At 42.0% G+C, this 12,783-nt stretch overlaps 1 long non-coding RNA gene across 1 annotated transcript in view; it reads right to left on the bottom strand.

Moving 5' to 3' along the window:
• LOC123615966 (uncharacterized) overlaps window positions 1–8,265 on the bottom strand; it is a 210,615-nt gene extending 202,350 nt beyond the window's left edge. Inside the window, exons 1-2 of the long non-coding RNA XR_006723822.2 lie at window positions 8,152–8,265; window positions 7,872–8,003 (exon numbers count right to left, since the gene is read on the bottom strand). This is a non-coding gene — a long non-coding RNA (uncharacterized LOC123615966). The remainder of the gene's footprint in view (window positions 1–7,871; window positions 8,004–8,151) is intronic.
• Between the last annotated feature and the right edge of the window lie 4,518 nt (window positions 8,266–12,783).

Genomic DNA, 12,783 nt, shown 5'->3' with positions numbered 1-12,783 from the left:
CCAGCCCCAACTGAATGGGCATCATTGACCAAAAGAGCCATCAAAAGGACTGGAGCTTTTCTATGCAAATTAAAGGAAAATTCTCCGTTTGTCCTCTTTGGGAGTTATACTTCACTCTGGGGAATAGACCTTAACCAAGCATAAAGATGGGCTGGCCATCTTTGTATGCTAACAGATGTCAACCTCCTCCTTTTTTATGTTCATCTACCTCGTTTTCTGTAGTTTGCTTTGCTTTTTGTATGCTTCCCAGGGAGAGTCAATAAGTCCTGGTAAAATAAGTCCCAGGGCCAAATGCAGGCCCCCAAATACACAATCTCACAAAATGACTTGCACAACCTCCTTACTGCATGGAGGTTGACTTAGTTTGGACTCTCCTAAGAAGAGGCTGAGAGGAAAATTCTAATGTAAATAATTCATTTAAATAATTAATTTGGGAGGTATCGGGAAACACCAAGATGGGAGTGGGTACATGAAGTAGAAAGGAATGAAGCACATAAAACAATGTGCTATCAGCTATCAAGTCAGATGGCACTGTGGACACTTGGAATCAACCCCACCAAGGAACTACGGGAAGATTTAGAACAAGCTTGACAGAATTGTCCCAAACAAGGAACAAAGAAGTTGGAGTATTTTCTACTGACTCCCCATCTGTTACTGGTTGAAGGCTGCTGCTGGAACTATTAACTCTCCAGCATTTCAGGATTGCCAAGGGTGCTCCCTTAGCTAGGTGGGGAAAATAGATCTGCAGGTGTTTAAAATCAGCAGCTTTTCAAACTTACGGTTACCAAAGGGGAAAAGCAGGGGCTGAGGGTAGGAATAAATTAGGAGTTTGGGATTAACAGATAGACACTATCATATATAAAGTAGATAAATGACAAGGACCTACTGTATAGCACAGGAAACCATATTCAATATCTTGTAATAACCTATAACAGAAAATAATCTTAAAAAGAATATAACTATATATGTAACTGAATCACTTTGCTATACACCTGAAGCTAACACAATATTGTAAATCATCTATACTTCAATTATAAAAAGAAAAATAAGCAACTTTCCATAGTAGGGTGCACGCTGAGAAGTTCAGAGAATATTGGGGAGTGGGGGGAAATGACAGGCACTTTACCCTGAGAAGTAGGATGTGAATGGACACTTTCAAGTGAGTTGCTCACTGAGGGTAATCTTGGAGGACCAAGGTATTCAGATTCAGAAAGGTTCTGGTGAATCGCAAAAAGACAACTTGGCCTCAGAGAGAGGCCAAGCTAGTAGCTGGCAGCATGGAGAAAAAGCAAATTGAGTTAAATGGAAATGACATCTCATTTACCTTGCCATCCGCTCTGATGGCCACCCACAGGCCCTCTGAGGTAACAGCTAGGGACCACTGGCTTTGACTTTTGTTTTTAGGCTAATGTTACAAGTCTGGGGTTATAGCTCCAAACCTTATCTGGAATGTGTGCCTGTGAATGTGTAGTGTTCAGAAGAGGGAGAGGTAAAAGGGCACTTTGGGGCCCCATGGAGAGCCCAGGGCCCAGCCCACCAACAGGCAGTAACAGAGTATGGCTAAAAGATCAAAGTCGGCCAAGCTGTCCCCTCATTTCACTGTGGCAGTCTTCCCAGCTAAGGTCTTTGGTGGCAAATCAAATATTCTATTACATTATTTTCCAATTTCAGGCATTCCCCCAGCTGGACTCTCAAGTGGTAGATTTTCCGAAAGTTCAGAAACATTGTCCTGCTCGCCATCTGCCTTGATGGCCTGACATATTGGACACTGATTCTGGGACCAAAACATGTGTGTCCAATGATGCCATTGTGCCACCAGCTTATGGCACCTGAGAGATGGTGGAAACACAAACCTCTCAACCCAGCAAATACTGTGACTCCAGGCAAATGCCCTCTCCAGACTTGCTGGTATTTATTCAGCACTTGTTAGGTGAATGTAGATTAGATTCGCCCTAAAAGCTTCACTACCTCCCATTCCCCAATGAGTAATATGACAACTTGGCCTTTTCCACCATGGTCATGCAGCATCTGTAAGATACCGAAGACACTTACATGCAGCATTTTGTACCAATTTGACCTGATTAGGTGTGTTATCAACAATTGGACCTTGAATTCTAAGCAGGTGGTTTGTTTTTCACTCTTGCTGCATCTCCAACTCTCCTGTGAATCATTGTCTAAATTTTAGGGGGCTGTATCTAAGAATAATTCACACTCTTTAAAGGGCGCAAAGAAGAAGGGGCACAGCTGGAGCCAGAACTCTGTAGCTCTCTCAGGAGCTAGCCTGGAATAGCTGAAAGGAATTTGAGCCAAAAATTCCACACCCATTAGCCAGTATGATGAAAAGCGATTAGCATTTAGTGCAACCATGGCAACCTTTAACTTCAAATAAGTCCCTGCTCCCAGCTCCCTGTAAGCTGGCTCAGTTCCAGCTCTTCCTGATGCTGATGTCACTAACTGGTGACAAAACTCATTTCCATGAGTTCCCCACCTCCACTTCTTATAACCCCTGGATTTGACTCCAGAGAGATGTACCTGTGTGCAGCTGGACGGAAACCAGTAAGTAAGAAAAGAGAGGAGCAAAGGATGAAATGAAGATACAGATTTAGTTAATCACCTCGGTGGATACGATATGGAATCCTGAGGACACCTGGCACACCCTGGACCTATATGGGCCTGGGAATTTTGTGACGGAGGCAGTGCTCTTTCAGATGGATTGGCTGGGCTGAAAGGAAGTGCTTGTATGTTGGTTGAATCTAGACCAGTACTGTTTTTATTCTGATAGACAAGGCATGGTTATTCATCACTGAACCAAGGCATCTTGGAGTTAAAAGTTTGGTGCATTCTCCTTCTCAACGTAGGAACCACTTTTACCACAACCAGGAGGTGGACAGCCATCACATCTGGCCAAGGGTGGTAAGCTCAACTACCTCCAGGGGCAAGGAAGGTAAGATCAATGAGTGAAATGGAATTGAGTCTAAAACACAGCAGGGAGCCATACATTTGTTCCCTGCTCTGAGTCTGTTTCTGTTTTGTAAATAAGTTCATTGTGTCTTTTTAAAAATTCCACATGTCAGTGATTTCATATGGTATTTTTTTTCTATTTCTGGCTTATTTCCCTTAGAATGACAGTCTCTAGGTCCATCCATGTTGCTGCAAATGGAATTATTTTATTCTTTTTTATGGCCGAGTAGTATTCCATTGTATAAATATACCACAACTAGAAAACAAACTTATGGTTATCAAAGGGAAAAGGGGGTGAGAAGGGATAAATTGGGAGTGTGAGATCTGTAGATACTACTACATATAAAAGAGATAAACAACAAGTTTCTACTGTATAGCACAGAGAACTATATTCAATATCTTATAGTTACCTATAATGAAAAAGAATATGAAAATGAATATGTGTATGTATGAATGAAACATTATGCTGTGCACCAGAAATTGACACAACATTGTAAACTGACTATACTTCAACTTAAAAAAATTTTTTAAAAGATAAAAAAACACAATAGGGAAAAGTGGGGTTTGAGCAAAACCAAAAAGTGCATGTTTCACTGAATGGGAGCAGTAGCATCTCCAGTCAATTGTTGAAATGCAGAATGGAGGATTCTGGGTGGGTGGGTGTGTGTGAGAGAGAGAGAGAGAGGAGAGAGAGACAGATGGAGAGAGAGAAAGAAAGCATAATCACCTCAATTAAATTTTTTAAAAAACACTCAACTTTAAGAAAATACTGAATGAGCAAACAATACCCATCCACCTACAGGTCATGGTCCACAGGCCACCAGTTTATAGCCCTGGCTTAAGCAGGTAACAGGGATCACATCTCATAGAGCAACCCACTGCATATAACAGCTTCTTTCATGTTTTCATCTCTTTACAAATATCTTGGACTATTGGTCCCAACATTTTTTTAACTCATTCAAAAATTTTTATTAAGCATCTCCTATGCTTTAGGCATAGTGTTCTCAAGCAAGGGTTACAAGGAATCCCTGGGAATAAGTCAAGCTTTCCCACGGAGAGTTTACGGTACCTATACCTGTCCTGAAAGACTTCTCTTTCTAGAGATAATTCCTCTGTCCTGAAAGGCTTCTCTTTCTAGATCCAACAGTCCCTCTTCTCCAGCCCTTCCTAAAACATCAGGGTTTCTGTTTGCATTTTCAGTTTGTTAATATCCTTCTTAAATGTGGCAAATTAGTGTAAAGTATTAGTTATGGAGGCCATTCTGAATGTTCTTTTTCACATTTCACTTTTCTTAAATACTTCGCTGAACATACGTAAATGCACTGCTATTCAGTATACCTACTGCCTTCTAGGGTTTCTCTGGATTTTGTGGTGAGCACCTATCTTCACTGGTGGGAACCCTGAGACATGAAGTGCCCCACCGACATCTCCGCATGCAGCAACCACCATCTATTTTCATATTCTTCATAATGTAACGGAACACAGGATGTGCACAGCCAGACTTATTTGCTTTCTTGTGCTTGTATTTCCAAAGGTCACAGATTTCATGCCGAAGTGCCACATGATATAAGCACTTGAGGAAAATAACATTAATTGCCTGAGACTCTAATTGGCTTTATGACAGTAGGCAGGCCAGTGGCTGGGAAAAGACACCCACGAACAGCTGTCAAATACACAACCTGGCAGAAAGGCATCAAATGCCCAGAGCCCTTCCCGCCTGGAACTGGTATTCCAAGGGTCCACGCAGAACCAGAGATCGGAAAAATCTCCCTCCATGTGATGATTTTCGAATCTACCTGATTTAAAATGGTTTCCTTAGAGCATGCAAAACATGCTACATTTCAGTTCTTGCTGGCAGTAAGCTACACTTGGAGGAGTAAAACCCCACAAACCCACTTGTCGTTAGCTGAGTGTTTAGGAATGTACACAATGATTAGGCCACAATTACATTAATTCTCCACTCTGCTCGGCTCGGATTTTTGTAATTAGAGCTGATTTGGGGAGGGCCAAATGTAAATCAGCAACCTCGATCTGCCAAGAATAACACACATTAACACTCATATGAGCATCCTCAAATGACTGTCCTGTTCCTCTTCCATCCGAACGTTCAGCAGAAATTAGGCATGAGCTCTGTCACTTAATGGAGACTTTTACCTCTTGACTATATATGAGATAAGAAAGCACAGGCTTGTAAGAACTGTGAAGGTTGGGGGTCAGTCATCCCCCCTCCAGGTTTGTGTAGCTAGAAGAAAAACCAGGTTGATAACTGGGAGAACAGGATCTGAATCTTGACTCCTGCTGCTTAATATTAACAAAGTAATTGAACATCAAAATAACTTCTGGGGAGATTCAAATACACATATAGAAGTAAACTGAAAAATATGATGCACTAGGCAAAAGTATTCAGCCACGGCCATTATCGCAGCTCTAGTTCCCAGAAACCCCTATTCTAAAATCTTAACAAATAGTTAACAACCGTCTCCCATCATGCTCTTAAACCAGAACTAGAGGATCAGTTATCCAAAGCCACTTCTATTTCAATTTCACTCTCCTTCACAGGTTGCAAACTACAGGTCCATGGGCTAGATTGAGCCCACAGAGATATTTTGACTCGCAACGTGTTGTTTGTTTTGTTTTTTAAATTGCCTTGCTTGTCAGCATTTTATATACGGGATTTTTCAGATTGATACTTTCATTTGGTATTTTCCTATGGAAGTTCAGTTTTCCTACTTCTGTTGGAGAATGGGAAGATTTGGCAGTACTGGCCTGGATTCCCTACAGCTGCAGCTGCTAGAGCTGAGCAGTGGCTGCCCAGAGAGGGTGTACTCTCCACTGCCCCAGGTCCCCACCTGACCTGCCTCCCTCAATCACGTCTTCTATCTAAATCCCATAGACATTTGGATGTCAACTCCTACATTTACTTTTATTTTCAGAGACAAATAGCTCTCTAAAATATTGAAAGAAATAGAAGCAAAAGATTACAGACAAGCCTCGAGACTGAATAACCAACTAACTGGACATGAGTAAATATTAATAAATAAGAACAGAGATATTACACAGCTGCTCTGAGAAGCAATACAGCAACGTGGTGTTTGTTACAAGTCTGAATAAAACACTGAAGCAATGTCAAATCGTGGATCCTGCCTTTATTAACTTAGGAGAGTTATTTAAGCTCTCTGGACCTCAGGTTCCTCATCTGGAATATGAGAGTAATAATGACTATTTCTAGAACTCATTTAAGTAACCAGGATTTACCAAGCACCCACTATGTTCCATGCAGTGCCAACTGGTGCCTGCTGAGGCCCTGCAAGCCCCATTCCTGGGCTCTCAGATGTCCACCTGCAATCCCTCAAAAAAACAAAGTACACCCTTTCCTAATGTGTCTGCCTTAGCAGATTAACAGCCCTGGGAAATGGCTAGTCTCACGTAGGTCAGGCTGACTTGTCTCAGCCCCTGTCTCCTCCTTATCGGAGTCATAAATTCCACTACCTTGCTTGTGTCAGCCCCTGTCTCCATCTTCCTGGAGTCATAAATCCACTATCCCCCATATACCAAAGCCCTTATTACCTCATTTATAGCCAATCAGAAATCTGTTCCCCTGTCCCTTTGTGTACACAGCTCCTTCCTCAATAAAAGACCCTGCACCATTCACACTCGGTGGACACGAAGGCACCTCTTGCTTGTGTGGCCCACTGTTGCCTGTAGCAGCATCCCTATGAAACCCTCCTTTGTTCTTAAACTTCTCTTGGTTTCTGGTAAATTCTTTTACCATCCGCGACACCAGTCTGCCCTGTGTCCCCAACATTCCAGAGACTTGTGTAGGCACTGATGATGCAATAATAATCCAAACAAAGTCTGTACTCATGTGGTTTATATTAAATGAGTGAATCCATGTTAAGCATGTAGGACAATATCTGGCATACTAGGAACAAATACTCAGTATATGTTAGCTATTATTATCATTATTGTCACAATATGCCATCTACTCAAAGTGATTCCTTAAATCAAGAATGGTAAATCCACTGAAACTTGTATTTTACTTCCTGATATTAGCTACTAGACATACAGTGTTGTTAAGAATGAGTTTGAGGTCTTGTCCAGGCTCAGCAGAGAGGACAGATTGCATCTCTGATATAGGGTAGTGTGGTGTGTGTGGAAATCCGCCTGAAGGTTTTGCCACCATGGTTTAAAGAATCCATAATTCCTGTAAATTAGGTTTCTATAAATGTAAATTTCTGCAAATCTCTGCCTTTCTTATCAGTGTTGACAGTCTTTCTGAGACTTCTTGTTCAAGGAGAGACAAAATCCAAGGAAACTTCCCCAAGCTTTCTCTTTCCAGGGGGCAGCTCAGAAGGGCAAGGCCGTGTTCTGCTGTTGCAGATGTGCTGAGAACATGCAAAGCTCGAAGGGCTCCTAGCCTGTGATTAGGGAGTGTTTGAAGATATCTGTTCTAATAACCAGCTTTAACACTGAACCTCTCAGAGCTACAAACCCAACTCAAGGGAAGTGAAACATCTGCTCCGGGAGGATACATTTCTCTTCAGTGAAATATGTAAAAGGAAGGAAGGAAGGAAGGGAGGGAGGGAGAGAGAGAGAGAGAGAGAAAGAAAGAAAGAAAGGAAGAAAGGAAGAAAGAAAATAACATTCCAATCAGACCACAAAACCCAAGAGTTAGCCCCTAGCAGGCCTAGAGGCTGAACCCCCTCTGTGGCAGCACCTCTGCCCGCACTGATGGCTCAGGTGTGACTCCCCTGTACATCTATTCTCGTGCAGTTCTGGACCAGGCAACAGTGAAAGGTCACTGCAGGTTTCCTCCTTCCCAGACAAGTCCAAACGTTCACTCCTTGCAAACTCCTCAGGGCCAAAAAAGGAAATAAAACCTTTCCCAACAATATTAAATGTCAACATACCGTACTCCCTGGAAGCGCACACCTGCCACCGCAGCCTGGGGCTTCTCTCCATCTTCTGTCCGAATCACATATGGCAGCCAAGCTCACAGGGATAAAGAATTCATAGCCATAGGCTGTTGATGGGAGAGGTCCCTGGGTAATGAAAGAAAAGGAGCATGTCTGGGCCTCCAGGTTAAAGGTGAACAAGCAAGACGCTGTCTGGTTATCAAGCAGACACATGCAATAATGTTCAGGGTGACTCTGCATAGCGACTCAGATGTGTTCTTCCAGATCACCTCACCTGGCACTGGGAAGCTGGGTGCTTGAAAATGATTCTTGCCAGGCTGCTCACTCGCACATCCATTATAGTTCCAGAGGATCCATACTGTCCCTGTCCAGGTAAAACAAAACCTGTGTTATGCCAAAGTAGGGATATTGGCCATGTTCTAACACAACTTTATAAAATAGGTGGTGGGCTGTATTTGGCCTATGGGCCATAGTTTGTGTCCTGTGATCTAGCACAGTAAATCATGAATAAATCTGCATTAAGTATAAAATAAATATGTTCATCTTCTTGTTGCATCCCAACAAGGACTAAAGACAAGAGTAATGAATGGTGTTTAGACATCAGAATAGTAGGGAGGGGGCCAGGTACTAGAAGAGGGCCCGTGGCATTCCCAGGATTGGGGATATTACATTTTTTGGTTTGGGTTCTGGTTACACAGTGAATTACTTTGTAAATTTCATCAGGCCATGTGCTTAACTTGAGTACTTTTCTCCCTGCGTGTTACACTCTGAAAAAAGTTGACAATTTAAGAAATAAATTTATAAATAAAATGAACAAGGGCTAAAGAGAGAAAGCAAAGCATCCCTGCCCGATAGATTTGAGCTCCTGTAATAACAACTGACAAAGAAAAATGATACTCAACTAATTCTGAGTACAGACCTAGAGGATCAGCCATATTATCTACTGGAAAATACAAGCTAAAGTGTGGCTGTTTGGTCTGCCAATTCCATACATAAAGTTTGTGTCCTGATTATGAAACGACCTTTGAAATCAAAGAGACCTGGATTTTTTAACCTCTCTGTTTTTTCATCCCTAAAATAATCGTGTCTATCCCACAGCTCAGTTGTGAGGGTTAAACTAGAGGTGTATGAAATGCCTAGTTATTAGTTAATGCCCATGGTTAGTACCCAGTGACGGTCAGCTAATATGCAAAAAGACCGAAGTGGAAAGAAGGTGTGCTGGGTCTCTTTCATCCCCCCTCTTCCACTCTCCATCCTTTTCTGCCCCCCGTTCTGAGGTCACCCAGCCTGGGCCATGTTGACAGGCCTCCTTGCCTTTCCTGGCTTCCAGTGTGAGAGAGAGTCAGGTCAGGGCATCTGTTTCCCCAGGTCCTCCAAGCAGCATTACTCCACAAAATGGGTTAAAGCACCCCTTTCCCCACAGCTGCTTTGTCTTCAGGTCCCCAGAAATGCTCCTTCCCTTGCTTCTTCAGGCCAGTGGGCAGTAACTGCTCCCTGCTGATAATAACTCGGGGTTACTAGAGTATTTCAGTGGTTCCCCTGTACTGTGCCCACATCCTAGTCCTGTGTTTCCAGTACTCTGACTAATGCATCAACCAAACATTAGGAAAGTGAATTCAAATATGAGCAAGGCAGGAACATTTCTGAAAATACTCAATTGTGCTTTCTTTTGGTGTACCTATGGGGCTTAGAGAAAGAAGGGCTATTTTTCTTGAGGTGCAGCACAGAAAGGTTATAAGGCTTTGTTGGCCAAATCTTGGCTTTCTTGTTTCAGGAGTTCACTAGGCCTGAGTGTGCTTTTCAGATGTGAAAACAGCAGTTACCAGCCAACCTAACCTAGACGCACGATTTATTTGGGCGAGGATGCCCAGGTAGGTAGGTACTGGGAGCTGCAGGGCTTGTCCACAGTTGTGATGGCGGGGGTGCTGAGGGAGCCCAGGGGCTCACCACCACTCCCAAGAACATGACTTCTGATGCAGTAGCTGTGGATGCCAAAGGCCTCAGACATCAGGCCCTGGGGGGTTTTAGAACCTTGGCACAGAGCTCACACCCCATGCCTATTGGGGAACAGACTGAGCTGCTCTGTTTAAATCCACACATGGTCCTGGACAGGAGTCCTAGAGCAGTGACCACGATGTGCTGACAATGAGAGGCCTTCCTAGTGAGAACTGCTGGGTCCGTGTAAGCCCTTAGGGTTTCTCTATAATCTCAGGGGAGAGTAAAGCACCTTCTAAACCATAACTGGATACACACAGGCTCTACCTCAGTGATTCTGATTTGGTATGACTTGAACGGGGCCCCTTAAACTGCTTCTTTCACATGTTCCCCATGGATGCCTATGTGAGCAGTCCGCTGAGCACAGGACACTGCTATACTTTCCCCATTTATTTTACAAAAGAGAAAAATGGAGCCACTGAGAGCCTAGACTTCATCAGCTCAGGATGTTTGGGGTCTAGGCCAATATTGGTTAAGCAAAAAATTCCTAAACAGACTGTCCTCTCTTACGTATGTGAAGCACACTTATATTCACTTTAGAAGAGCAATTCTTATTTCATTCTGGGGAATCCTGCCCAAATTCAGATGTTTGCAAAATTCCAAGAACTGAGCAATCTTCTATTTCTTCCTTCACGATAAAGTAAGCTGGACCCCTGTCGCTAGCAAAAACCTTTCTCCAAATGCTTATTTGGTAAGACTGGTCTGGGACACTTAATCTATGAAGATGCTGAGCAAAACCAAGAAATACTTCCCAACTTGTTGTTAAGCATCAAGCTTAAAAAATCGAGTGAAACAATCAACGTGGCCACTCACAAAGTCAGCAAAAAATGTTTGTATAATTACTCTTCATCATGGCGGTGCAGTCACATTAGTGTCAAATATACCGGAGAGTAAATGCAAATTACAGGTACAAATCAATTTACTTTATGCATTCAGCAGCAATTCCACTTGCCTCCACTTACATACTTAATAGCTGCTTGAGACTTACGGATAAACAGTTACTGGTCTTCAGAAAGATGCAAGCCTACTGGGATCCAAGATAAAACAACAATGACAAAATAGCACTATCACAACACCGTGGGCATTCGGAAATGCCTGGAGAAGCATGAGATACAGATGCTTCAGCACTCCCTGAGGAAGAGGGGAAGCACCAGCTTAGTTATTCATTTACTCTTTTTACCTCTTTTGTGGCCAACAGTCTCCCTGCCAACAAACCCTGAACTTGTTGGAAGGGAAGATTTTGGAGAGGCCCCCAGATAAGGAATATGACTGGACTCCCATTCCAAACTGTAAGGGAAATGAATTCTCTTTCTTACATGAAATGTAAAGTGCCCTAGGGATTTTCTTTCTGATGCCCTGGAGAAAACAAACATTTAAAAGACCTGGAAATGCAAAGATCTTAGAATCAGGTAAAATGGCTCAGAAAATTGTGCAGGAGAGTGCCCTCCGGCGTGAACCTGTGTAATGTAGGTAACTTCCCCCACAAATTCACTTTTCAATTTTCTCTGACTTTTTGGATGCTCACTTACAGACGGAAGTAACAGGCTTTCTCTACTCTGCAAAATGCTTGTCTTAATTTTGACTATACCTTCCTCTGAACCTTTAATAAAAGTCACCGGTATTAATTAAGCCTTTCCATTCTTCTTTGCCATCACTCCCTTTGTCCCCCACTTGAACATATTTTTCAGTTTTCTTACAATACTTATCTTTAAGTATCATTATGGTACTAACAGTCTCATGAAGCAAAATGCCTGTGTGGGGGGAATTCTGGTTAACTGAGTGCCAATAAAGAAAATTAAGAAAATCTTCAGTCCTCATAGTATCATGTCATTTGCAAACAGTGACAGTTTTACTTCTTTTCTAGTGTGGATTCCTTTTATTTTATTTTATTTTTTTCTTCTCTGATTGCTGTGGCTAGGACTTCCAAAACCATGTTGAATAAAAGTGGTATGAATGGACACTCTTGTCTTGTTCCTGATCTTAGAGGAAATGCTTTTAGCTTTCCACCATTGCGTATGATATTAGCGGTGGGTTTGTCATTTATGGTCTTTATTATGTAAGACTGGATATATGAGTTTAAAAAGATACAGGCACCCCAATGTTCACAGCAGCACTATTTACAATAGCCAAGGTATGGAAGCAACCAAAGTGTCCACTGGGGGATGAATGGATAAAGGGGTTTCTAACTCCTATCTTTTCATCTTTAATCTTTGAATTTCAAAATTTGTCTTCTGAAAGACAGAACTTCTCAGCTCCTAAGTGGACAGCTTTCAGATTTAAATTTGGAATCACTGGAAAGACATATTCAGTCGAAAAGGCATGTGACCCATATTTGATTCCTGGCTCTCCCCTATACTGCCTACTCATGAAAGATACTCAAATTTCTTAGCCTTTCTTTCTAAATCTGTAAGATGGGTATAACAATAATGCCTATTCACTAATATGGGTTCAAAGATTAAGTATGCATATATGAGAAAGTTGGTCAAACATAAATGTATATTTACTTCTTATTCATTATTATTAGGCCAAAGTTGTCTTCTAAAGATAAACATAGAAATCCACAATGATAACAGGAAACGTGGAATGCTTACAATGTATCAAGCATTCTACTAACCACTTTAAATATATGAACTTATTTGAACCTCACAGCAACCCTAATGCAGTATTTATTATATTCCCATCTTTCAGATAAGGAACCTGAGGTTTCAAAGAGAATAATAAACTTCTCCAAGGTCACATAATCAGTAAACGACATACTCGGGATTTAACCCAAGAATTAACTGTACTGGCTCTTAATTATCTTACTGTTACGTTCTCACCACATGACTGTGGTAAGTACTCTGTATTAGGGACATTAATAAGTGTTTTTTTACAAGTACAAAAAGGATCCATCACCAAATAAGCTTAGGAA

Source organism: Camelus bactrianus, chromosome 17 (genome assembly GCF_048773025.1).
Source record: "Camelus bactrianus isolate YW-2024 breed Bactrian camel chromosome 17, ASM4877302v1, whole genome shotgun sequence".
Taxonomy (NCBI): domain Eukaryota; kingdom Metazoa; phylum Chordata; class Mammalia; order Artiodactyla; family Camelidae; genus Camelus; species Camelus bactrianus.
The sequence above is the reverse complement of the archived record's forward strand: the minus strand, read 5'-3'. Positions and strand labels throughout refer to the sequence as shown.